Source organism: Pangasianodon hypophthalmus, chromosome 19 (assembly GCF_027358585.1).
Source record: "Pangasianodon hypophthalmus isolate fPanHyp1 chromosome 19, fPanHyp1.pri, whole genome shotgun sequence".
Lineage (NCBI taxonomy): Eukaryota > Metazoa > Chordata > Actinopteri > Siluriformes > Pangasiidae > Pangasianodon > Pangasianodon hypophthalmus.
Window position 1 is genome coordinate 20,327,057 of NC_069728.1, and position 24,538 is coordinate 20,351,594.

Below are 24,538 nucleotides of genomic sequence, written 5' to 3' on the forward strand. Positions count from 1 at the left end.
ATTTAACCAAAAAAAAAAAAAAAAAAAAAAAAAAAAAAAAAAAACAGTTACAATGTATTACTTAATATTTTTGCTATTAGAAACTGTCACTGCAGTTTGTAAAAAGTGAATTCATAATAAAAATTATTGTAAGAATCAGTGTTTTTTCATTATTTCCCATTAACTTTAATATAATTAGCTTTATTGTATATTATCATTCTGTCTTTATGTATAAATACATGCATTTTTTTGTTGTTGTGTAAATAGTTAAGGTCTGTTAATTTACTCTGCAATGTGTATAATTTTCTCTAATACACGTATCTAACAGGCTGCTCTGGCTGGATTTCTCAGAACTCTGATAGCCGGCATCATGTTTTACACTTTCTGAAAATGATGTTACAACCAGCAGATTTACAAGAACAAGCAGCTCCATATTATACATGCTGTGGTTAAAGGTTCGAACTACTGGCCTTGAATTTTTCACACAATTTCTTATTGATAATATTTTTGTGAATTTGTTTATATTGCCCTATATAATATTGTGATGTGTGATATTACAACATTAAACAGCTAATTCTTTAAGGGGCATTCATCATAGAAAATACAAGCAGCAAGGATAAATAATTAAAAAAGGAATCTGAATGATGTGAAAGTTTTTTTAGTGTAAAACACGATGGTCTGAAAATCTGATGTGCTGTTTGTACCTACTTTAACAAGAACCAGACATCCCTATGGGGTGACCGTGTGAGTGGAGGAAATGAGTGATGCATCATTTCCTGTTGAATGAGATGCAGGAAGACGCAGTGCAAAGAACATGGCCATCTTTAAGTATCTGATAATGTGAAACATGAGGATCATTTATTAACAGCTCACTTTAAGCTCTGTGTTTCTCATTTCCCTTTCTGCACCAAATTTCACATCATTTGAAGATATACACATAGTTCTGGTACATGCAGGTTTGAACTTGATCAAGCCAACTACATATCTGTTAACTGATGTGAACTTTGAGTGTAACTCGGGAACAGAATCAATTTATTTCCCAAATTCACAAGTACACAGGAATTTAGCTTGGCAGATCAGCACAAAAACATATAATGTGCAAAAAGGCAAGTGTGTAAACATCCAGACCTACAAAAGTACAGACATTAAATACAGTACAATAAACACAAAAGAAACACCAAGTGCTCTGCATGAGAGAATTTTTTTTTTGAGTATAATATACAGGACAGAAAAGAAAAATGTGTGGTTGTTGCATCAAGAAATTCCTGCAGAGGGCAGAGCAGTGTGGTTGCTGAGATGGAACCTGTAAGGGTGTGTTTCCGGGGGGACAATAAAAATGGTGCACATCTAAGAGCACATGAAGGTGAAAAGTTTGGAGAAGGTCTTCACTGACAAAGGAAGGACTTTCACCCATTCAGCTCAAATTCAACCCTGAAGACACAACTGGTTATCAACCTTCTTCTACTGCAATTACAGCTACTGTGCTGCTTTTACTATTGCTTTGCTAAGCCTTTGCAAGCAGAAGAAAAATAAAAAACAGTAACGATCAGTTGTCCTCTTGCATCCTTCAAAACTTAAAAGCCATTTATCAAGTTTGGGCAGAGCTGGATGGGAAAACCTAAAAAACTTGACAGTGGTGAACATGTCTATCATTGCAAACATTTGCTGGACATTGGAGGACAAAGCTCAGGAGGAATAAATGTTGGACTGCGGGAAGAGCTACACGACCTCGAGTTGCTAGGCGAACCAGGCCCTGGGACCGCAGTACTGCTGCTCAGACCACATCTCTGTTATGCTAATCCCAGCATACAGACCACCCCAGGAAACATTCCAAACCGGTTCTGAAACAGGTGAGAACTTGGTCTGAGGGAGCCGTCTCAGCACTTCAGGACTGCTTTCAACACACAGACTGGAATATGTTCAGAGAGGCTGCTACATACCACAACACCACAGACTCGGAGTAATACACTGCATAAGTGACTGGGACCATCAGCAAGTGCATAGATGATGTGACTTCCTTCAAGACCATCACCACACAACCAAACCAGAAAAAATGGATGACTGCTGAATTGCGCTCACTGCTGAAAACCCAAGACACTGCCTTCAGGTCTGACGACAAGGCAGCCCTCCACACAGCCAGGGGCAATCTGTCCCGGGCTATCAGAGAGGCAAAGTGCAACTATGTAGAAAGAATCCACAATCACTTCATGAACACCAAGGACACAAGGTGTATGTGGCAAGGCATTCAGGTTATCACAGACTACAAAGCTACATCAATTGTCTGTGATGGTGATACCTCGCTCCCAGACACACTGATTTCTATGCACGGTTCAAAGCACCGAACAACATGCCAGCATGGAAGACAACACCGACTCCCACTGACTGAGTAATTTGTCTGCAGTAGATGTCAGGAAAACTCTGTTCAGAGTTAACCCACGGAAAGTTGCAGGTCCTGACAACGTACTAAGGAAACATACTGATCAGTTTGCAGATGTCCTCACAGACATCTTCAACATTTCCTTGCACCAAGCAGTCATCCCTATTTGCTTCAAGATGACCACCATCATCCCTGTGCTGAAAAACTTATATGTGTCCTGCCTGAATGATTACCAGCCTGTTGCACTCACACCTATCATGAAGTGCTTCGAGCAGCTAGTCATGAAACACATAATGATCAGTCTTCCCACCACACGGGATCCATTTCAGTATTCCCATTTCAGTATTCCACTTATGCATTTGATAAATACAAAAAATGAGGAAAAATAATAAGGGCAACTACACCATATGGCCAAAAGTTAGTAGAGACTTGATGCTCACACTTGTATGTGGTTCTTCCCCAAACTGTTACCACAAAGTTGGAAGCACACAATAGCATAGGATGTTTTTGTATGAGGTAACAGTACAATTTCCCTTCATTGGAGCAAAGAGGCCCAAACCTGTTCTAACATGATAATGCCCCTAACCAAGCACAAAACTAAGCTCCATGAAGAAATGGTTTGCCAAAGTTGATGTGGAAGAACTGGGATAAGCTGGAACACCGACAGCATCCTAGGCCTCCTTGCCCGACATCAGTGCCTGACTCACTAATGATCTTGTGGCAGAATGGGCAAATCCCCACAGCCAAAATCAACATGCTCCAAAATCTAGTGGAATGCCTTCCTAGGAGAGCGGAGGCTGTTTTAATTGCAAAGGGGGAATAAATCTGGAATGGGATGTTCAACAAGCACATATGGGTGTGATGGTTAGGTATCCACATACTTTAGGCCATAGAGTGTATTTTGTTTAACAATTCAGTTAAGGATATCAGTTTATGTTAGTGTTTTAATAGCAACATTAATGTATTAAAGGGAACCAAGTTGGAGGACCAAGTGCTCCATAGGTAAATTCAGGAGGGAACATAGGAGGGCAAATTTGATGAAAATATATTCAGTAGGAAGAGGCCATTCCATTCACAGTGTCGCCTTGATAACTAGGACATATCCCCAGCATCAATCTTTTGCCTACTTGGACAAACCTGCCATCTGTCTGGATGTGTTAAAACAATTCACAAACAACCACCTTCTTTCCCCTGTTGTCATGGGCCAGGAAGTAGTGGTCATGAGTGGGGCCAGCAGATGAGGCAGCAATAGAGGTATTAGGGAGTAGAAGCTTTCCAGCAGTGACACAGGGGAGCTTTCCCCTAAATATCTCCACAAAATGTGTAGCATGCCTTTGTGGGTGTCACTATATACACACAAGATCAGGAGGATTCCTAAAACCTGGACTGGGAAGGCCAGGGTGTGGGATGAGCCTTAGTAATGGCACTGCCTGAGCACACCAAACACTAAATAGTTTTATTCATCTGAGCAGTTGTTTTCGATAATGCTTGTTTTTTTGTAAACTTTTAAGGCCTGGATTTACTGAGTAATTAAATGTTTCAGCTGGGAGCACCATAGAGACACAACAAGGCTTGATGAGAGAGTGACTGGCTTGCTCATTAGGGATAAATTCACAGTGATAAATTTAAATATTTACAATATATTTTTGTGAATCCATTTATTTCTGTAAAGCTGCTTTGTGACAATGTCCATTGTTAAAAGCGCTATACAAATAAAATTGAATTGAATTGAATTGAAGCCATGAGAGAGAACTCATCAGCATGTGAGCAGAGTAGAGAGTGTATTGGCATCCACTCAGACATCCATTACTGCTCTCCATTTCCCAGACACTGTGCTGGAAAATCTAGCACTTCATACTTTTCTGCATGAGTTTCCCCCTGAGGGACTTTGGCAGCAAGTCCTCCTGTCAGCACCCACTATTCTCCTCCAGGCCAGAGAGGCAGAAAAAGTGGACGATGTTTTCAACATTCTTGTCAAGTAGAGCTTCAAAAGTAGAGGAAGGTGAAAGGGGAAAGCCAGAAGAGAAAAAAACTGACAGTGATCCTGGTGCTGGGGCCAGGCAGGGTGTTCAGCCTAACATCCCTTTCTCCTATTGACACTAAAACAAAGTTGATGGGAACCAAACTGGGGGATCAGCCATCCCAGAAAGTAAGCCCCCTCTTAAGTTACTAGTGTTTCAGGACATTTGCTAGCAGCTGGTGGTAATGAAGACCCAGGACACAAATAACTTAATCAAGCAGTTCAACTGTATGCTGGACACTTATTTGGTTATCCTGACCACAGAGCACAAAGGAGACCAGGACCAGGTTTTATAAAAATTAAACTATTTTCATCACAGTCATTACTGAAGTTTCTCAATAGTGAAATTTGTCTTTGAGCTTCATTTTTATGGCATTAAACGTAAATTGAACCTGAGCCTAAACAGAAATGTTACAAGCATTTATAAAAATGTAACATATCCTATTGCCCTGAAAAAAAGAATCAAACTCTTGTGTTTGTTATGCTCTGGCCATTTCCTGTGTGTGTGCATGTTTGTTCAGTCCTCTGTCCAGGTGCATTCTGTCCTTTCTGTATATAGTATAAACACACACACACTCACACTCACACACAGACACACACACCCCTTTTATATATATCCTAAGAGTGAGGCTTATTTCTCACTTTAAACCACAGTACTTTCCGTGACGCACATCCTCTGGTGTGAGATGGAACGTAGAGGACAAATGTCTCAAACCAAACATCAGCATGAGACCGTTAAGCTTTTTACCACATCAAAGGTGTTGAAACTCAGGCTGCAGCAGCATTTTGTGTAAAGGTTTTGCACAAATAGGTTTGGACATGTTACAGGTTAGTAATTAAATGACTAGTATCTATAAAAGGTATAAGATAATTCTTTAATACCAATTCCTTCTAGGTTATAAAAGTTCCCCACACAGAGCTTCATAAATTTTTGTCTTAGCCTGAGATTATAACAAAGATATTTGGACTGTTGAAGTGGTGCAAAATTAGTCAGAGCTGCTGTCTAAAACACTCATTCTCTATTGGAGGATTCAAACCCCAATGCTATTTCTGTTCATGTGAAGCCCACTGTGTGATATGAGAGCAACCAGTGACACTACTTCAAATGCATTAAGAGTATTTTCATACTTGGCCTAAATACTTGAGTCCACTCCCAGGACTGATTCTGGGCTTGTTTAGGGGCAGGCTCATAATCGCAAGTTTGCTTTCACACAGACGAGTTCATTCTGAACCATGGAATAATTGTGCTATTTGCCACATTTGAGAAGGCACTGGCTTCATTCTTTTCTTTGTTTTTATTTTTCTTTGGTACCAACGCTTGAGCGGCATGTCATCATGGAGGAATGCCTACAAATGAGGGGCCATTCTCCTAAGATTTTTAGCCATGCAAGCCAGCATGAAACATGCTTTGTGATGTTTTAAATGCAAGCACTCACACCACAATGGTGAGCGATTTACAGTGCTCCAGTCCAATGAATGTGCTTTCTCATACATTAGTGCTCAGTCTCCTCTGCCAACCAATGCTAACAACCATTTCCCCACCACAAAGCTTGAAACTGAAAGCAAGCATGTTTAGTTGCTAATCAAATTACTCTGTGTGCAGTACTGAGAGTGCACAGCTTCCACATATGATGTGGACCGCACCAGGGTTCAATGGAAGTAGGGTTCAGTGGTCAGGATTCCTATGACAGTGAATGGAGTTGGTCTGGGTGACACCAGATTATGAGTCATTACTCATCCTCTGTTGTGTGCTATGCAGTTGTATGCTGAAGGAGATGCTATCTCATAAGGCAGCAGGTATGATGTGTAGCTCTAGAGAGAGAAGTATTAGTTACGCTTTTGTCCTGTAATGGTTAAAGTGGATGTACATTGTCCGCAGAGTGCAAGAAGGGACTCCAGCAATTTAGCTATGACAGCATAAATAAAAGGGAGAGCCAGAAGGTAACACAAACATGAAGGTGTCCTGGGACATAAAGCAGCCAGCCACTCCACCGTCAACAAACCTGAATCAAATGTGTGAGCTGTCTGATTTTCATCATTTTACTGCTACAAATGATGTAACTGAAAGGAAACCCAGATTTACGACATAATCAGAAAGCTTACTTCTAGTAGGCTGCAGTACAAGTACAAGTACCTCTGTCTTGCCTGAATGAAGTAGGAGGAAGGAACTTTACACATTCTTCAACTTCATTAAGCTGGTGTCTCTCATCAGGCTTTGCTGAAACATAACTGTTATCTGCATAAACATGGTATTAACATCCACTGTTATGAATAATTGTAGCCAGAGTTGGAATATATAGAGAAAAAAGCTGTGGGCCTAAAATAGAGCCTTGTGGCACACCAAACCTTACTTTTGTATGCTTTTAGAAGTCACCATTTACATCTACAAAAAAATAATCACCATCGTTCCCTTAACTCCAGCAACATTTTCTAGTCTATTTAAAAGAATAGTATGGTATCAAAAAAGCAAGAGACAACCTTGATTGGAGGCCAGTAGTCGGTCAATTACCACTTTAACCAATGCTGTCTCAGTACTGTGATGAGACCTAAATACTGACTGAAGGATTTCGTGAAATGTTATTTCTCTGCAAGTAACCACTGTGCTAAAACCTTTTCTAGGATTTTGAAGATAAATTTGAGGTTAAATAATGGCCTATCGCTCGTGTTTTTAATCAGTTGATTGATAACTTAGTTTGAAAGAATTTAGGTACATGGCCAGTGTTGATTATTTTTATGGAAAGGACTGATTAGGCATATTTTTTGTGGCTATGTATGTTATTTTAGTATAAAGAACTTCAAATGAAGTTCTACTACTGTCACACCCCACACCCACTCTGACCAACATCTCTCCACACAACTGTCGACACCTCCTGTAACCCCCCCTCACCCCCATCTTGATACTCAATCTGCATTTAGGATCTGTGAAAAGGATGTGTGCCAGCTCTTCAGGAGACAAAAGATCAGGAAAGCACCGGGCCCAGACAATGTCTTACCCACCTGTCTGAAAGTCTGTGCAGACCAGCTGTCACCCATCTTCACACGGATCCTCAACAGATCATTGGAGAAGTGCGAAATCTCCTCCTGCTTCAAACATTCTACCATCATCCCCATCCCAAAGAAATCCAGGATCTCTGGGCTGAATGACTACAGACATGTTGCCTTAACATTTGTGGTCATGAAATCATTTGAGAGAATAGTATTGGCCCACCTGAACATCACTGGCCCCTTACTAAACCCCGTTCAGTTTGTCTACAGAGTAAACAGTGGAGCATAGGACTGCATTACATCCTGCAACACCTTGACAGACCTGGGACTTATGCAAGGATCCTGTTTGTGGACTTCAGTTAGGCTTTCAACACCATCATTCTGGATCTCATCCTGACCAAACTAACACAGCTTTCTGTGCCCACCTCCATCTGTCAGTGGATCACCAACTTCCTGACAGACAGGCAGCAGCTAGTAAGGCTGGGAAAATTCACATTCGCACAGTGCTCAGTCAGCACTGGGATGTGTGCTTTCCCCTTGATTATTCTCTTCTACACAAATGACTGCACCTCCTTAGACCCCTCTGTTAAGCTCCTGAAGTTTGCAGATGACACCAGTCATTTGCCTCATCCAGGACAGTTATGAGTCTGCATACAGAAGGGAGGTTGAGCAGCTGGCTGTCTGGTGCAGTCAAAACAACCTGGAGATGAACACGCTCAAAACAGTGGAAATGATAGTGGACTTCAGTTGGAACCCCCTGGCACTGCCCTCACTCACCATCCTGGACAGCACTGTTGCCACCATGGAGTACTTCAGGTTCCTGGGCTCTACCATCTCACAGGACCTGATGTGGGAGACCCACATAGACTCCATCTTGAAAAAGGCCCAGAAGAGATTGTACTTTCTTCGCCAACTGAGGAAGTTCAACCTGCCACAGGAGCTGCAGTTCTATTCAGCTGTCACTGAGTCTGTTCTGTGCACTTCAATTACTGTCTGGTTTGGTTCAGCTACCAAATCAGATAGAAGAAAACTTCAATGGATAGTCTGAACTGCTGAGAGGATTATTGGTGCTCCCCTGCCCACCCTACAGGACCTATACTCCTATACTCTAAACGTCCAGGTAAAATCATTTCAGACACCTCGCACCCAGGCCACAATCTCCTTGAACTGATGCCCTCTGGCCAGCGCCTCAGAGCACTGACAACTACAACAATCAGGAACAGCTTTTGCCCAAAAGCCATTTCCCTCATGAACAGTGAACTGTCTTCTAGGTCCTTCTTAGTGTAATACCTCTCTGTGGATACAGTTTTTTGTGCAATATGTACATTCACTCTTTTACTATATTACCTGCTCCCTGGCCTTGGCTCTGGATTGTCACTGACTAGTCCTGTTCTGGGACTATGAGCTATGCTACAAGAATTGGGAGCAGCACCTTCCCAAGGGGGATGCATGCCATCCTGCCCGTAAAAGGTCAGACTTGCCATCTAAAGGTGTCCAATGATCAATAAAGCCCACATTGTTTTCAGCGCACCAACACATCCAGCAGTTCAGCAACCATAACCTGCTGTAAACTACATTACCTGCTGTAAGCTACATCACCTGCTGTAAGCTACATCACCCCACTGGGATGGGGCCAGAGCATATTACTGCATCGGACATCACCTTCGTTAATTTACACACCTTTACAATGTTACTATTAGTAACCTCTGACTGACAAAAGCATATATCATTAGCTCCTACATGAATAACTACTTAAATATTTTAGAGAACCTGTGCTTTCCCAAGATCTTAAGATCAATGTCTGGTGCCCTGGCTCCATATATACAGCTAACTAAAATTGCTGATGACCCTAAAGGCCTAGCTAATTGCATGTGCCATAGAAAAGAGTCTCCTATACCCAGAGCTCTTTCAGGCTTCAGTGGGTGCTTCACTGCGGAGAACAACCTTCTGGGACACATAAACGGGAGAGGAGTGGGGCTCCTGTGTGTGAGTCTTAGCATTAGCTTCAGCTTTGCAACGATGCCACCAGATCACCCTTTTGCTCCACTGTGAGGGCTCTAATGCTGGAGTTGTGGGTTCACCATCTTAGCCTTTCCCTTACCGAAACCATGTTGCTCTCACTCTTGCTCGTCTTCTCTGGGGTCTGTATGGGGTCTGACTTGCTGTATTTAAACAAAAAAATCCTTTTTTAAGAAAAAAAATCCTTCTAGAGCAGGTGGACTTGGAAGTACACAACTGTGCACACTGTTTTTTTTTTTCACTTTTTTTAGTGTTTATTGCTATAAAATGTCTTCAGAAAAATTCACATTCTATAATAACTGCTGTCAAAGACAGCAGCCACATGGAAAGGTTTCTCAGTGAAGTAGAAAATCTGCTTATACAAAATCATGCCACTGCATCTGGGTTCAAACTCCACCATCAGTTCTCATTATAGCCACTGGACCAATCAAATCTGACCACAGCTTCAAAACATCCAATCAGGGGTGACTCTGAACCTGGTTTAATCTTGCACACACTGTCACGTTGTCTGTACAGGAACGATGATCACAGTCCTTGTCGCTCTTTGTCTCTTAACATCAGGTGAGTTACATTTCGTATATTTTTTATATTCAATTATAAAATAATTTCACTATATATTTTTCTTTATTACTGATATCATTACTGACAATGCATATATCTTTTTTTGTTTCCTTGTGAAACAAAAAAAAGTGAAACCTTCTAACACCAAGAAGCTTCAAGTTCAAAAAGTAAAGCGTGGAGAAAATGTTTCTATAAAATGTGATGACTTGTTTACTTACACATATGATTTATTTTGGTACAAACAGAGTTTTGGAAAGGCTCCTCAGTCGATAGGGAGAGGAGGGAAGAGCTTTTTCACACCCGGTGAAGGATTTAATGATGGACGCTTCAGTATTAGTGTGAATAAAACTCTGCTTAATCTCAACATTAAAGAAATCAAAGAAGAGGATACAGGAACATATTTCTGTGCAGAATTGCTGGGATCTTCACTGTACTTTGGATCTGGAACCCTTTTGGTTGTTGAAGGTAAACAGTTTTACTCTGATAACCTGCTCCTGAACTCATACTAATTCCAGTTCAACACTTTAGCCAGAATTATATTTAATTTCACACCACTCCTTATTTATAGTTTTATTTTTACTAATTGATGTTAAAGCTGAGGAGAAGTAACAGCATCCTCCGACTGTAACGGTGATGGATAACGGAGAGTCGCTCACACTCCAGTGTTCAGTACAAGCGTTTAATTCAAGCTGTGAAGAACAGAGTATGTACTGGTTCAGACACGGCTCAGGAGAATCTCATCCAGGAATCATTTACACTCATGGAGATGGCAGTGATGAGTGTAAGAAGAGCTCTGAGGCTGGTTCTCCTACACAGAGCTGTGTCTACACTCTCCCCAAGAGGAAGCTCACAACCTCTGATAATGGAATGTTCTACTGTGCTGTGGCCGCGTGTGGACAAATCCTCTTTACTAATGGAACTGAAGTTAAAGTAGTAGGTAAGATTTTCTAAAACTTCTATCCAATAACAATTTTATTTTAAAGCAAGTTTTAGCTATGAATTCACTGTAATATCTAGAAATGCATATTATTTTACCTGGTTTCTGTATACACTATTGTAAAGTTCAGTTCTGACTTGTTTAAAATTACTTTTTTCCCCATACAGGTTACAGTTGTACTGATCAGACACGTGTGCTGCTCTTGCTCTCAATTTTTAGAGTTGGAGTTCTTGCCATCATGCTCATTATCTTTACAATAGTCCTCATCATTTTAAAATTAAGATCAGATTAAATATTCAAAGACAAATGGAATAAATCCTGAGCTAAGGAGAAAACAATGTGTTAGTTTTAATTAGTGTTGTGATGCTCGAGACCTGTCTCAGTCTTGTCATAAACTTGAATAAACTTGAATAAGCATAAACTTGTTGCTGAAATTCTGTATGGTCTTTTCTCAGTCTCGGCCTACAAAGACTCAAAATACTTCTTTTAGACACCACCCGAGACCATATCATCATCTCCCTGAGCCAGTATTTTGTAATGTTCCCATATACCTATATATTAAGTAACTGTTTCAAAATATTTCTTGTTCTTATGTTCAAAATAATATAGCGCAAGTACTTGTGTACAGCTGTATTTGGTCTCAAAGATGTATGAGACAAAACAAATTCTATTTTTTTATGCATTTTATTTACTTGCTGTATGTTTAAGTCAAAGGAAATGTGCTTTGATTTGCAAATGTTTACATGTGCTATACTGCTTCATGTTGCATTTTTTAATAAAAAATTAATATTTTGTATAACTAGCAAACTCATTTTATTCACCTTACATGCTCCCGAACCCATCACTCTTTTAATATTACTCAGTGCTTATGTTGGCTGTATAGTGGAATGACTTTGGTTTAACTGTGATATGAAGTTATTCTTTAATATATTTGCTGTTTTATATCTTGTCTATTATTCAGTGTAATAAAAAATTTATTTAAATAAAATTTAAAGGCAATGTATGATGGAGTAGTCCTTTTTGCAGTAGCCCGTACATCTGGATCTGTGATTCTACAATAATACATAGAATCCAGCTTCTTTAACTTAAACCAGCAGGAAGTAGAACATAAAGTTGGTTTTTACTGTATAACTGAGTAATTGTATACCTAATTATATCAACCTCTTGTCCCACTCCATGTTTTTCGAAATTAAATTCTGAATACTGAATCAATCTATTACATAAAAAAAAAAATTAAATTGTATTTAATTTCTAACAAAATTTACATTTTGCCTCTTTAATGAAATCTACAATATGCCATAAGTGTGAAGTCATTTGTATAGGACAGTAAGTACAGCAATGATGCTGCCTCACAGCGTCAGGGTCCCTGGTTTGATCCTGACCTCAGGTTACTCTCTGTGTAGACTTTCTCTTCATCAGGTTTGCAGACAAGGATGCAAGTGCAGGTTGACAGGTTTTTATTAATCCAGGCAATCAAAACAAGAGCGAGATTCAAGGTCAGGGTCAAGATGCAGGCAAAAGTCAGGCACTCAAACTAGGCTTGGCAAGAGCAAGGCAAACAATCAAAGGTTTGGTAACTAGTGAAAAACACAGAGCATATACTTCACAAATGTGTGTGTGTATGTGTGTGAACTGTGAGTGCTTATATACTGAAGGTGGCTGCGGTGGTTGAGTCCAGGTGTGTGCAATCAGTAATCAGGTGAACGTGAAAGTATTTGTGATGGCAGTGTGTTGTAGTCCTTGGTGGACACGTCTGTAGGCCACGCTGTATTCTGGGAGCAGTGGTTCGACACTGATTCTGGCATACCCATTACACACTGCATGTTCTCCATGTAAGCTTCCTCCTGGTTCTCCGGTTTCCTCCCACCTCCCATAAACATGGCAGTAGATGGACTGGCTAAGAAAAAAATTGCCCATAATTATAAATGAGTGTGTGCATGGTGCCCTGCAATGGACTGGTGTCTCATCCAGGATGTATTCCTGTTTTAGAAAGAGCAATCAATCTGTCAATCCTTTCCATGTCCAGGCCGCCAGGTTTCATATATTGTGTTTACTCCTGGTGGTGCTCTTCCATCACTTCCTTTAAGTTTCAGCTTTGCAACCATACTCCAGCCAGAACCCAAAGACTCATGGTTTCCCTCACCATGACCAGCAGGTCATGGGAATAACGCAGCCGGATCACGGGTCAGCATGGTTTATGGTCAGAACTACGACGGTATCCGATCGTCTTTGAACTGGGTGGTTCTGCCTCCCCAGGGTAAGAGGGACTTTGAAAAATTTTTGAAGTCATGTGAGTTATACCACGGGCCAGGCACTTAAAATTAAACTCAAGACTAGCTAAATGCTGCAGCAGCACTTTGTTTAAACACAACAATTTTGTGTTTTTGCACAAAATAGTTTGGACATATTACAGGTTCATTAAATGGTTCAAAGCTACCAAATCATGTGAGTATTCTTCAGTTAAAACCAACTCTTTCTCTGTTATGTCCTTTAGGGTGGATACCAGGCCTCACACAGATAGAGCACAGTCTTTAGCACTGTTTGAATAAATAGTGCTCAACATTCTACATGATCTTTTTCAGGGACATTATCAATGATGAACTTCATACATTTGTGTCTTAGTCTGAGATTCTAATGGACATTTGGACTGTTGAAGTGATGGAAAATAAGTCAGTGTGAGCTGCTGGCTAAAACACCCAGTCTCTATCTGAGGCTTGAAACCACAATGCTATTTATGTTCACGTGAAACCACTGCTTGATGTGAGAGAGTGCTGCTGCTGCAGCCAGTAACACATCTTCAAATGCAAAAGAGTGTTTTCATACTTGGCTAAAATAATTCAGTCAACTCCCAGAACTGATTCTGGGCAGGGCTCATAATTGGAAGTTTGCGTTCATACAAACAAATTTGTTCCGAACCGTGAATTGATGCCGCAATTCCATACATCACTTTTGAGCAAGCAGGTTTACATAACACAAGACACTAGGTTCATCTTTTTAGTTTTTTTTTTTTTCGTTATTTTCCTTTGGTGCCAGCACTCAAGTGGCACGTCATCCCCCCTATGCAATACAAAAAGACATGATTTTTTTTTTAACAGGCAATATACTACAAGTTGTCCAAAAACTCAAACCAGTGGGACTTGAAATACATATAACTGATGTCATATTTATTTACTTATGTACACTTATTTTTATATTTTTCTTACAGGTGAAAATGGCATTTAAGGTTGGCTGAAAGGATAAAGTGCTTCTTGGTACTCTCATGGCCCGTAGGTGGGCAGAAGGAGAAGGGCAAATTAGTTTAAGGCATTAGCAGAGGAAACCAGTGACCAGCAGAGGGAGTGAGTGTCTGCCAGTCACAGCTCTCTGCATGGCCTTTGTTAATGGCTGATAACCTTTGCTGAGACAGTGTAGCTGAAGAATACAATAGTCCCTAGGCCAATGGCCTAATTTATGACGGTATTGACACTTAATCCTTATCCTTATCAGATAGCTTTTTCACATTGTCTGAGCTTTGATTGGACCCAGTTCTAGAACTGTTTCTTGTAGAGTGTTGTCAACCACTATCAAATAAAGTTCCTTTGACCTTTTAATTTTTCTCCAGTGTGCTATTGCAGTTTCTACTGCCTAAGAGAGATCTGGCTGTAATACATCAACCAGCTGCATAAAATAATGTTGCATTCGTCTAAACGTCAGAGAGAGATATACCTGGTTGTGATGGCGGGCCGGCAGCCCACGCATAAGATTCATTCATCATTACTCACACAACTGCCGGGTGCTGAAAGGACAGCGCCACTTCAGCACCCCCATGATTTCGGACAGCCGTAGGGCGCGTGGCTGCGAAGCAGAGCGATCTAATGCAGCACGTCTGGCAGCCAATCAGGACTGCAGCAATCTACCCTCATGGAGAAGACGGAGGGATATAAAAGGAGCCCGCGGCCGATCTCAGGAACAGGTAGGAGAGGATTATGAGCCCTGTAACGTGTGGCTCTTTGTCTCTAGTAGACGGAGACGTCAGCGAGGAAGACGAACCTCACCCTCTGCATACTGACAGCCCTGCCCTCTGAGAGCGCCCGCCGTGTACTCTCCATCCCACCACCACGCCGCTGCTGCCTGCTTGCTGCCCTCAACCCTGGGACGACGCCACACTCCAGCCTCCACTTCTCACACCCTCACCTCTACTTTCACCTATCACCTTCACCAGTTTCAACAATAAAGAGCACGTTCCCCCACATCCCTGTTTCTGGGTGCTTGTGTTCAGCCTCCTCGTGGTCTTGCATGTCACACTGCCTACAACAACACAGCAATAACATGGAGCCAACAGGTGATCCAGGTCACAATAGAGGTCAAGCAGTGGGAGGAGGAAGACAAGGAAGACATGGTGGTGAAAGGAATGGCAGGGGACAAGCACCCCTTCTGAGAGGTGATTTTGGGCCTCGTCATAGAGGAGGGCTTAGGCCTCACCGGAGAGGCAGCCATGGGCTCAAGCCGCCCTCAGGAACAAGTCACCCTTCTCCAGGCCATAGATAACACAGGCAATAACATCACAGCAGACCAGTGTCAGGCCTGGATTCGCCATGCCCGAAGATTCTTCCCAAGATGTTTGGCTAATGAAAACATCCATTGAGATGTGGATGAGAAGCTGTGGCCAAATCCACAAGACAGGGTTGGTGGAAATATAGAAGTACAGTAATCAATCCTTTGTTTTGCTTTTTACAGTATGCCTGGTGAGGAACACTGCAGTAGACGTTTTACAGTACTGTACTTTTTTCTTTTTTTGTAGCTGATTATTTTTGCTTTGATTCAAAGAAACCTTTGTTGTGATTTGATTGTATTTCATCAATAAATTTCAGATTTTCTTCAATGAATATTCTCTCTACTATTCAATTCAATTCCGTTTTATTCGTATAGCCCTTTTAACAATGGACTTCGTCAAAAAACAGCTTTATAGAAATAAATACAATCAAAATAAATTAAACCAAAATAAATTGTAAATATGTGAATTTATCCCTAATGACCAAGTCAGAGGTGACGGTGGTGAGAAAAAACTCTCTGAGACGTTATGAGGAACAAACCTTGAGAGGAACCAGACTAAAAAGGAACCCATCCTCATCTGGGTGCTAACGGATAGTGCGATTATAAATAAATCCCCTCTATAACTGTGTACTACATGGACAAATAGTGCAGTTGTGCAACTAGTAAATTCATCACAGTTTTCACAAGAAGTCTGGTTTGTTAAACCTATCCAAACTAGTCTTTTTACAGTGATGTATTTACATGTAGTACCATACGGAAGCATGTATCACATATTTTATACTACAATATTTAATGATTGTACGAACAACTATGCAATGAAACTATCAGTATCTTGTGTGTGGGTGATCTAAATTAATGTTCCTATGGCATTTCATGATAAATGAGTTATTTGAACCAATGATTCTGCAAGTGCAAGGTTTCTTTAAAGATATGAATTCACAATGCAGTGTTTTGAACACTGGACAGCCTGTTACAAGTGATGACCATTTTGAGTTTTGTGTCTAGAGCTTCGAAAAACCACATAGAGGTTCCGAGATTTATACAAATGTGATTGTAAAAAACTGCAACAATAATAATAATAATAATACTATGTGTTTTAATTCACCTGAACACTATGAGGTAGATTTATAAAAGTAGAAACTGTGTAATGTGTGTGAGTGAGCTTAGGTCTGTATCAGGGAGTGTGAGTGAGTGTGAGCGGATTCATGGCTGAGGCTCACGGTTTGGTTTTTCATAGATGTAGCTGCCCATCCCTGCAGTGCTCACACACACACACACACACACACAGTATAGCCTGATTTATATTTCTGTGTTAATGCGTATTTGAGGCAGATCGTGATTAAATGTGTCCCATAGAGACGTGCTAACGTTCAGTCCTCTCATGAGCTAACTACACATCGTGTGTATCTGCAGTGCTGTGTGTCGGGAGAACGCTAATGGTTTGGTGTGGAGGTGTTTCTGGTTGCATACGAGTGACTGTATATATGGCTGGACATCATATATTATCAAATATTTTTATTGGCATAGAAGCGAGTCAAAATAACTTCCATTTCCGTTTTTCAGCCTTTACCCTGATTGTTTATTTCGTGTTCGCAGCTGTCTGTGCACTTTACCTTTTATGGAGTGTTGTGGGCATCGCTATATGTAAATGAGCTGTGTCAGGAATGAAGAGATTGATAAATGAGGCCCTGTGTATATATAAAATACACAAAGACAAAAAAAACACACACCTCAGAAGACGAGAAGTTATGTCTATGGTTCATTTATTCTGTGCATTTGATAAACATGCATAAAATAAAAATAAAAATCGCTTATATGAAGCTAAAACCGTATCAACACCTTTCACACACACAAGCGTAAAATTCACTAAATACTGTATATACACACACTTAATAAATATTCACAAATAAACACAATGCAAAACGCACAACTAACGTCATTCATCTCTGTAGAAAGTGATTTCAAAATGTGTAGAATAAAATAGAAAGATAAAATAAAAGTTGTAAAAATACAGAAAAATACACTTTATTAGTGTAATCCACTGTTTATTTATTTGTTTTCAGTTGTTTGTTTTGGGTTATTTTTTATTTTTTTTTCAGGGTTATTTTTTTTTGGGTTATTATTATTTTTTTTTTGAAGTTTTAAACTTTTCTTTTTTGGGTTATTTTTGTTTTTGTTTGTTTGTTTGTTTTTGCGTCGCTGGTGCTGTTACCACGGTAACTCGGTTAAAGGTCACCGGGCACAGGCCGACGCTGACGAGTTTACAGAGCGGTTTCAGGGTTGGAGCAGCTGGTGAAGGTCTTGGAGATGTTGGAGAAGATCCTGCCCAGCCTTCTGCGAGCGTTCTTGAAGACCGACCCCGAGGCCTTCGATTCTCTGTGTGAAGCTGAAAACAGGAGAAGAAGCAGAATTACAGCAAAATGACAAAAGCTGCTCTTTTAGCTCATTATCAGTACACACGGTGCAGCAACGGATAAAAACTCAAACTCTCAAACATTATCATCACGCTATTTAAAAATCGTCAGCTAACGTCATAAATAAACAGGATCATTATTATCATTATTATCATCATTCTTATTTGAAGTACAGAATACACTTTACTAATGAAGTACTAATGAAGGTCAAAAATACACGTTAGACACTAAAAAGACACGCGGCGTAAACATGGTCAAAAATCGCGGGTTCATTTCATTTTAAAGACTTACAGTTGTGAAGATTTGCGGAAGTGGAAGGGGTCGGCTGGTCATCGCTTGTCAGAGGAACTCTGCTCTGCTTCTTCTTCCACTTCTTGGGACACTGAGATTTATGAAGATAAAAAGATAAATCAGGAAGCAGAAATGGACGTCTAAGACGACTAATAACCTTAAAGAACATGACTAATAAATCGATAAATCGACTGTAAATGAATGATGTTAAACAAACCATTCAATTATCAGTAACTACAAATAAATTCCACACAAAACTGTGAACTCAAAACCACAGGAGAACATTTAGGAGAAAAAGTCCTGCATACCTTAACGCGCCCGTTCCTTGTAAGAAGTCCACTCAGAGACTCACTGACGGACACGAGGCTCTGAGCATCAGTCACTGCTGCTGTGGTCTTAAGGCACGAGCACGACTGTCTCTTTTTATCTCCGAGTCCAATCAGACTTCGGAGCTTTGTGAAATTGTCTGAGAAGTTCTTTGAGTAGGGAGCTGAGCGAGCATCAGCATCACTCACCTGAGCTTCACCTACCCAAGCTTCTGACCCGTTTTTCACGTCAGTTATTCCGATCTCGAGAGCTATTCCACTGAACACCGTGTTTACGATTTCAGCAGTGACTCGATCGAGATCTACTGACACCATCAGTGATGACTCTGTGCTGGAACCTGAGTCTTTCCCACTGAATAACCCTGTGGAAATGTGTGAAGATAACCACTTCTCTAGGATCTCACTCGCAACCAGAATGGCTTTATCGAGGAAACGTTCAGCAGCAGCAGGCTCCTGGACGTTCTCCGACCTGACCTCGAGCTCAGCAGCAGTTTTAGGACAGATGTCCAAGAACAACTTGTTTTTTTCAGAAACGGCTCGCTTCCGCCCCGAGACGAACGTAAACACCTGCTTGAAGATGTTCTCATGGATCTTTTGAGCACAAGAGAGGAAGTTCTTCCGCTCATCTTCTGGTTCAGACTGGTCAGTATCATTGCAGCTGACGCCTGATGTACTTTTGCACAGTGATTGTATTAGTGTAAAAAATAATTTCCACAGAATTTCTGAGGCTGTGCTCTCGACCTCCTCCATCAGGGAATTAATTTCTGCCTCACTGTGGACAGGGACGGAAGTTTGGGACGACATTGAGGCAACGATTTCTTCTTCTGTTTTCAGAAGAATTTTTCTGACCGCTTGTGTGGCTTTGCTCAGAAACTGATCACCGAAAAGCCTCTCAGCATTAGGAGCTGATGAAGCACAATCAGGAGCCATCACTTTAGTCATCACAGGGACCGAATCAGGGCTTGAGGATTTTAGAGTTAACTCGAAAGAGGACCTGCTGATGGAGACAACTTCTTCCAAGCCCTTCATTATTCCATGGACCTCCTGGTGGGACTTTAGCGATGTTCCTGCAGTTTTCTCTCCTCCAGGTCTGTCGAAGTCGTCAGAGTGATACAGAGCCAAGATCTTCTCACAGATCTCATTAGTGCCTGCAATGCTGAGATCATCTCGCTGTGAGATCTGATCTTCTCCAGGTGATGAAGCACTCGCCCGGCAGATCGCCCTTCGTCCTGATGCCACTCTCCGGATCGCCTCCAGCATCGCAGCTTTGGTCTGAGTGACGATTCTCTGAAGGAGCTGACAGATGAAATCAGACCTCTCTGTAGGCAATCTTTATACACACACACAGGAAAGAGAGAACATTAACAGTGCTCACATGAAATTTAAATAAATAAATGCAAGTGAAAACGACAATCAGCGGTAAATTTCTTTTCTCTTTCTGAATATCGTTTGTTCTGCCATTTCTCCGTTCCACAGCCAATTGATCATAAAACACAGAAAACCCATCTGATAGCACTATAAGTCTTTCCACCACAGCGCTGCTGAATCCTGGATTCTGATTGGTCAGACGGTGTGGATTAAACAGTGCAGTAAAGTTCATCATTGTGAATATTAAGAGTGAAATCTGAGCATCAGGTTGGTAAAGTTTACCTTTGAGCTGAGGTGTCTGAGTCAGACCACTTCCTCCATTTAGACTCTGGCATTTTCTTCAGTTTGTCTTTTGCCTGGAGAATCAAGTCAATCCCGAAGCTTTTGATGAGAGGCCTCAGTAAACGTCTAATGGCAGAAGACGCTGCTGACATCACGATTTTCGTGCACAGAGCCGCAAACTCCAACTTTGTGACCTTTTGAAATAAAACAAAGAAAATCAGAATATGAAATATGATCAGTGACATTACAGCCTGTTACACTAAATGAAACTAGTTCATTATTCGTTATTCTAACACTCTTACCTTCTTCGTCATGTCCCTGGTCACAGCCTTCCATTCCCTTTAAACACACACACACACACAGAGTAAATCAGCATTTATTCCAGTGTAAATGAATTCAATAAAATGTTACTGAGAGTCAGAAATCAGTAAAAATCAACATACTCATTGCTCAGATGAAGAACGACGTCCATAATGTCCCTGAAACACTTCATTCTCTGGTCAGATGTGGAGTCCTGAGTGCACGCTCCAGCTGTTCCAGCTGTTCCTCTTTGGCTACTTCTCTTCTTCTCACTCATCTGTAGAGAGCACATGGAGTTCACACCGGTTTCAGTGCTTTAACTTTAGCATTTTGATCATCACAGTTCAAATTAAATCCTAGCACAATTTTTAATAACTACATCAGCGAGCATAAATATTAGCACCCATTCTGTTTCAGTCCCAGAATCAAATCACTGACATCATCCTGTTGACGTTCAAACTGATTCACATGAACTCGACTCACCTTTGAATCACGTGGGTATGAATTCAGTAGTTTCTCTCGGATTTCTTTCTCTATAAAAACACAAACAGGTCGTTAATTAAATTTTATAGTGTAAAAACTATTCAGCTGTAAGAAAGTGGAAAAGACAGAATAAGGAAGTGCGCAGTAAAAGCTGAACAGCGGGCGGATTTGTGTTCAGAAGCGATTCATCAGTGACTCTTTTTAACGCAGTGAACTAAACCATGTGCGAGCCGCACACATCAGTGAAAGTGTAAAGTGTAATCCTCAGTCCTACAGCAAAGGGATCAGAATAAAGTCAGTGTTCAGGAGCGGCTTCGTTACAATCCATGTTTAAACTCAGGCCTGGATTCATCTCAGCTCATCTTTCACACCTTTCACACCAACAAGTCTTTCTTTTTAATTACCACAATAATTATTCATTCACTGTCAACAACAACAACAACAACAACAATAATAATAATAATAATAATAATAATAATAATAATAATAATAGTAAGGGTTAGAGGAGCTTACCTGGCATGTGATCTGTAAAATACAGTAACTGAACTAAAGCACCTGAAATCACGGTTTTTGTCCCTTCTCCTCCTGTGACGTCATAGCCTCCTCTTGTGACGTCACAGTCCCCATCTCTTACAGCTTTATGTTCTAAATCCGTTCCTGTTTTTTAACTGAGCCATATCGGAGGCGGGCCCAGTGTCAATCATTTGGCGCGGGAACCAATCCCGTTACTGCTTTGTTGCGGCATCAGCCAATCACGTGGCAGCTCCACTCTGTCCTGTGTAGCTCAGTGTTGCTGAAGCGCCAGTCGGTTTATTGCTGCAAGGACGCTGTAAACAACAAACTTTATATTAGCTTTCTAATCTTAAACTTCAATAAACTTCAATAAAACGGGAGCGAAATGAAATAATCAGCGCGTAAATATTATTTCAGTGCTGTGGTGATATTGTGTAAATGGAGCGTGGAGTGTGTTCGTGTCCGCCATTTTGTCTCTCACACTGACCTGATTTAACAACAGCAGCTTAGCATCATTAGCATTTTAATACTATTTCATTATTATCATTTTATTTAGATATAAAAACTGATATTCATATATGAAAATGTGTTTATTGTATGTTTTGTTTTTTAAATTGTCATTTCTCTCAGATTATTCTCAGAGCTCCAGTCAGGGCGGGTAAATATCAATAAAAAATTATCATTAATGATAAATAATAAAAGAATATTAAAATGAGAGTCTCTGTTAATTTGCCTCTTATTTAGATTGTAAACTGTAAGAATAAAAATATTTTGGTTTCTGTTATTATGTTTGATGCTTATGGTTGTTTAGAAATCCTATATGTACAGCCTCATCAACATACACACACTGACCACTTTATTAGGAACACCTGTACACCTGCTCATTTATGCAGTTATATAATCAGCCAATCATGTGGCAGCAGTGCAATCATAAACTCCTGCAGATACAGGTCAAGAGCTTCAGGTAATGTGCACATCAAAAATCAGAATGTGGAGAAAGTGTGATCTGTGACTTTAACTTAAAGGCTACAATAACTCACATAACCACTCTGTACAACTGTGGTGAGCAGAAAAGCATCTCAGTTTGCACAGCACGTTAAACCTCGAGGCGAATTAGCTACAACAGCAGAAGACCACGTCAGGTCCCACTTCTTTCAGCCAAGAACAGAATGCTGAGGCGGCAGTGGGCACAGGCTCACCAAAACTGGACAGGTGAAGGCTGGAGAAACGTAGCCTGGTCTGATGAATCTGGATTTCTGCTGAGGCACACAGATGGTAGGGTCAGAATTTGGCAACAGCAGCATGAATCCATGGACCAAACCTGCTTTCAACAGTCCAGGCTGGTGGAGGTGGTGTAATGGTGCGGGGAATGTTTTCTTAGCACACTTTGGGCCCGTTAATACCAATCAAACATGGCTCGATTGCCAGAGCCTATTTGAGTATTGTTGCTGACCATGTGCACCCCTTCATGGCCATAATTTACCCATCTTCTAATGGCTTTTCATTCCAGCATGATAATGCACCATGTCACAAAGCAAAAGTCATTTCAAACCAGTTTCATGAACATGACAACGAGTTCAGTGTTCTTCTTCAGTGGCCTTTCCAGCCGCCGAATCTGAATTCAATGCAAAAAAATTTTGGAATGTGATAGAACAGGAGATTCACAGCATGAAATCTGCAGGAACTGCATGATGTGAGCGTGATGCTCTCAACGTGGAGCAGAATCTCAAAGGAACATCTCCAAGATCTTGTGGAATCCATGCCATGAAGAATTGAGGCTGTTTGGAGAGCAAAGGGACCGATAGCCCTACCCAGTATTAGTCTAGTGTTCCTAATAAAGTGCTCACTGAGTGTACATCATAAGGGAACAGCTGTAGTGGCTCATGATGTCATCTGTATACATTTGCATATGTAAATTTATAAATGATAAAACCGCAGTGCTGACAGGAGTGCTGTAAGATCTGTCGGTCTGGAGATCGGATAATTCACGTCTTCAGCTCCTCATTTATTGGCAAGTGAATCAGTAAGGCTCCATAACGTCCCCTAATTTGCGATTGGGTTTAGGAAAGAGAGAAGAAGAGAAGTGTTGGAAAGGAATTGTTAGGATTGTGTGTTCTGTGTGCAGGTATGCTGGATATGGAGGTCAGTCCATTCAGAGCTACAGCCAGCCGGGTTACAGAGGATACGGCCTGGGTTCGGAGTCAGACAGCAGCCCCGGACCTTACGGTCAGGGATACGGCTCCAGCCACAGCTCGGGTACAACTAACCACACGCTGTCTAATTACATACGTCCTCGTATCACTCTGATCCTCTTTATTACATCAGCCCGCGGCTGGATATTTATATTTTTACATTAAAAGCCTTTCGAAATCAGCTGAAATACACTTGGGTGTGTGTCGAGTGACTGAAGGTGGAGTGTGCTCATCTACTATATTTCTTTTATTTATATAGAAATATAAATAGATAGCTATTTAATGTATGATGTAATTTACCGTTAGATATGACATACTATAAACAAAAAAGATGGTACCCTTAATTTAATATTTGTTGCACCACCTTTAGCAGCAATCACTGCCAATAAGCGACCGCGGTAGTTTACAAGGAGACTTCTGCATCAGGTAAAAGGTATTTTGGCTCACTCTTCCTGAGCAAACTGCTCTTTCTGACATTTTTCAGATCTTTCCACAGATGTTCAATAGGATTAAGATCAGGGCTCATAGAGGGCCATTTATGAATAGTCCAAAGTTTTTTCCCCAGCCATTCTTGAGTGCTTGTACCTGTGTGTTTTGGGTCATTATCCTGTTGGAGGACCCATGACCTGCGACTGAGGGAAAGCTTTCTGACACTGGGCAGTATGTTTCTCTCCTTGAGCGTTCATTGTGCCCTGCTCAGATTCAAGGCCCCCTGTGCCGGACGCAGCAAAGCAGCCCCAAAACATGACTGAGCCCCCTCCATGTTTCACAGTAGGTATGGTGTTCTTTTCTTTGAAAGCTTCACTTTTCTGTCTGTGAACATACAGCTGATGTAACTTGCCAAAAAGCTCTAGTTTTGTTTCGTCAGTCCAAAGGATATTCTCCCAGAAACTTTGTGGCTTGTCAACCTGCATTTTAGCCAATTCCAGTCTGGATTTTTTATGTTTTTCTTTCAATA

At 40.9% G+C, this 24,538-nt stretch overlaps 1 pseudogene; it reads left to right on the forward strand.

Annotated features, from left to right (window-relative positions):
- Nucleotides 1-9,886: 9,886 nt before the first annotated feature.
- On the forward strand, nucleotides 9,887-11,748 carry LOC117599694 (M1-specific T cell receptor beta chain-like; annotated as a pseudogene).
- Nucleotides 11,749-24,538: the final 12,790 nt, after the last annotated feature.